Source organism: Mesoplodon densirostris, chromosome 2 (genome assembly GCF_025265405.1).
Source record: "Mesoplodon densirostris isolate mMesDen1 chromosome 2, mMesDen1 primary haplotype, whole genome shotgun sequence".
NCBI lineage: Eukaryota > Metazoa > Chordata > Mammalia > Artiodactyla > Ziphiidae > Mesoplodon > Mesoplodon densirostris.
The window spans coordinates 188,854,452-188,858,438 of NC_082662.1; the positions used below are offsets into that span (position 1 = coordinate 188,854,452).

At 35.7% G+C, this 3,987-nt stretch overlaps 1 non-coding gene across 1 annotated transcript; it reads right to left on the reverse strand.

The window, feature by feature from the left end:
* Window positions 1-2,353: 2,353 nt before the first annotated feature.
* On the reverse strand, window positions 2,354-2,460 carry LOC132484700 (U6 spliceosomal RNA). Its single transcript, XR_009531262.1, has one exon. It is a non-coding gene; the product is annotated as a U6 spliceosomal RNA (small nuclear RNA).
* Between the last annotated feature and the right edge of the window lie 1,527 nt (window positions 2,461-3,987).

Genomic DNA, 3,987 nt, shown 5'->3' on the forward strand with positions numbered 1-3,987 from the left:
TTGATAAAGCTTTGATTGTTGCTACTTTTTTTTTTTTGCTATCACTGATAATTTCTATAATACATATCTTTGTACATGCTGGAAAGCTGTGAAAGTAAATCTACAGGCCAAATTGCCAGAAGTGGGGTTACTGGGTCAAAAAATATGTCATTTTAAATGTTAATGAGATTGTAACAACCTACATGAGAGTGATCTTTACATCTTCTCTAGAACTGGGCAGCATCAGTTTTTTGTTATTTTAAAAAATTTCTGATATGTGAAATATCATATCTCTTAGATTTTTAATTGATAATATTTGATTTTAAGAGAGAAGTTGGACATTTTTTTTCTTCTGCTCATTGACCATAAGTATTTTTTCCTAACTTGCTTTTTTTATACCCCACTTTAAATATATTTGATTACTCCCTTTCTTACTGGTTTATGTGAGCTCTTTATTAGTTATGGAAACTATCTCTAGGCCTGTTGTTTTACTTGGAAAACAGTTTATGGTTACCCAGAGTGTATAAAGAAATTATATATATTTTTCCCTTTATGAGCTTGAGATTTTGTGTATCTCTTAGAAATGTCAACCCTTTATGTCATGCAGGACTCTGCAAAAAATATCACCTCCTGTGAGGCTTTTCCTAATTGCCTACCTAAAATAGATAGTATTTCTCTCATTATGTCAATAAGGAAACTAAGAGAGCGGAAATAACTGGCCCAAGATCACACAGCTCATAGGTAGCTGAACCTTGAACCGGAATTTAAGCTCAACATCGTCTGACCCCAAAGCCAGTCTTACTGTTTTATCTCATCCCATCCTGGCCATACCCACAAGCGTTTGGGTGGATAGGAATATAAAATTTTAGGGTTGGAAGAGACTTTCTATGCAGGGTCCTAAAAGATAGATCAGGAAGGATACCTAGATTTCTGGTAGTAAATATTTCATGCTCATTAGTTTGACCAACAGTTACTTCTCTTAGAGAAATTCTCAGAATTATTTTCTTATGATGTATAAAATCTCTGTTGCTGTTTTGACATGCATTAACACACTCCCAACTTCAGTACCCATCATAGATGTTAAACATTATTGTGTGTCATTATAATTATTTGCCTTAGGAAGGCTGTGATTCCTAGCTGGATTTAATAATTAATCACCATAAGTATAGTATTTATTATTCTCAGCATTATATAGTAGCAGAACCATGATTTTCAATCATTAAGAGTTTCTATGAAACTCTTTTGGAATGAATTTTCAGATTTGGGAAAAACAAAAGGCTGATTGATGGCATATTCCTGCTAAATGTCATGAAAACAAAACATATGCTGTCAGTAAATCAAAATTACTGGTAGTCCTAGAAGAATGCATAATCAGAGGAGATGGTAGTGTGTTAACTAATTTTTATATTTGAGGTATTTAAGATGAATTATTCACCTTTACTGACCATAGAAATTAGATTGTTTGAGTTGAAAGGATGAAGCCATACAGAGTGATGGTTAAGAGCGTGTTTAAATTCTGTCTCCGTAGCTTCCTAGCTATGAGTTATTGGGCAAGTAATTTAACTCCTCTGTCTCTAAGCTTCCCCATTTATAAAGTAGGGATAATAATAGTACTTATAGCACAGGAGTGTGGTTAAGTATTAAATAAGGCCACATACAGAAATTTAGGAATCATATGTATGGAGAAATTGAAGAAATCTCAATTGTGATGGTGAAGAGCCAGGCTTAGCAGGCAGATGGAGGAGAAAAGGCTTGGGGAAACCTCTAAAGAGTACAAATTGTTAAAATTTTTTTTCTTAAAAAAATTTTTTTTATTGACATATAGTTGATTTACAATATTGTTTTAGTTTCAGGTGTACAGCAAAGTGATTTAGTTTTAGCTTAGTGATTCTTTTTCAGATTCTTTTCCATTATAGGTTATTACAAGATATTGAATATAGTTCCCTGTGCTATGTGGTAGGTGCCTGTTGTTTATCTATTTTAAATATAGTAGTGTGTATATGCTAATACAATACTCCTAATTTGTCCTCCCCTCAGCCTTTCCCCTTTGGTAACCATAAGTTTGTTTTCTTTGTCTGTGAGCCTGTTTCTAGTTTTGTAAATAAATTCACTTGTATTATTTTTTAGATTTCATGTATAAGTGATATCATATAATATTTGTCTTTCTCTTTCTGACTAACTTCACTAAGTATGATAATCTCTAGGTCCATCCATGTTGCTGAAAATGGCATTATTTCATTCTTTTTATGGCTGAGTAATATTCCATTGTATATATGTGCCACATCTTCTTTACCCATTCATCTGTTGATGGACACTTAGGTTGCTTCCATGTCTTGGCTATTGTGAATAGTGCTGCCATGAACATTGGGGTGCAAAAAATATGGAACACTTCACGAATTTGCGTGTCATCCTTGTGCAGGGGCCACAGTAACCTTCTCTGTATCATTCCAATTTTACCATATGTGCTGCCAAAGTGAGCACCAAACTGCTGAAAATTTTCAGCATAAAATGTGTACTTCCAGTAGAAAATGCCAGACCGAGCACAATCTATTTAATCTCTCTGTTGAAACCTCATTAAAATTATAGTAAAAGAAAAAAAGGTTTAAACATACAGTGAAAAGAAAGCATGGTAGATATCAGAGGAAGTAGAAGGAAAACTGATTTTTACAAGTGCTGACAAGGAACTTCCCTGGTGGTCCAGTGACTTCACCTTCCAATTCAGGGGGTGCAGGTTTGATCCCTGGTCGACAAGCTAAGATCCCACATGCCTCGGGGCCAAAAAGCCAAAACATAAAACAGAAGGAATGTTGTAGGAAAATCAATAAAGACTTTAGAAATGGTCCATATCAAAAAAATCTTTAAAACAAAAAAAGAAAATCATAGTCTGGATATGAAGCAAATGAGCTAGGGTACATCTCATGATAATGAATGAGGCTGAATGAATGAAGATGAAGATGAATGAAGTGAGGTTCAAGCAATTGATAGGAGTAGGAAGCTGAAGATATTAAGGATGGAGGAAAGATGACAAAGAAAGAAAATTCAGAAGCAGAAGGATAAACTGTGCAATAAATTCATAGTTCAGAAATAGAGCAAAGTAAAATATGACACGATTTTGAATAAATGGTGAAGACATAAGAAGGGAGCATCAACTTGAACTTGATTCTAGGAAGATCCTCTTTAGAGAGTGTTCATGATCTTGGTGTCTTAGAGACGAGAGTGGAGTTAAAGCACACTACTTAGCACAAGTGATTAATGTTTATACCATCAAATGTTGTCACTGCTATTAACTGTTTTTTCATCTTGTAGAAGCAACCCAGAGGCAAACACCAAAGATTTTATGTGGGTACATCAAAAAATGTAAATGTTATGAACCTTGATGATATAAGAGTAAGATTTGTTTACAACATTGAGAAGTGGAGGGAAGGATACAGGTGATAACATGGTCATTTTACAAAGAGGGGATAAAGATAACACAGAGAGAGACCAATATTAGTGAACTAACTATTAGGGAGGGGAAGGAAGAAGGGAAGGGGTTATAGACGAACTAGATCTTCATCCAACGTTGCAGAAGCCAACAGGTAACATCTGAAGCTGGTCGTTCAGAAAGAGCTGCATACATATGGCAGGGGCTGCTAGTGGCTCTTTTAATGTTCACTTTCCCTTTCTTTTATACAATAAAAATGAATCTGGGTACATGAACACCCAGCTAACAACTACATTTTCCTTGAAGCTAGGTATGGCCAACAAGGAGTCATGCTAGAATGTAGCATGCAGCCTTTAGGTCAGTTCCTTGAAATAGAAGGAGCCTGGCCACCCCTCCTCTCTCTCCCTGCCTTCCCTAGGCTGGAGTGCAGGTGAGGCAAAATGCCTATGAAGCTTGTGGAAAAGGGCCATGTCCTTCCACAGGGAGGCCAGAGCAGTGCCTTCTGATCACTGTGTTTTGGAGTTCCGTGTTAAAGCAGTCTGACTTGTATCCTATTCCTATGAATAATTGTTTCAAGACATAAA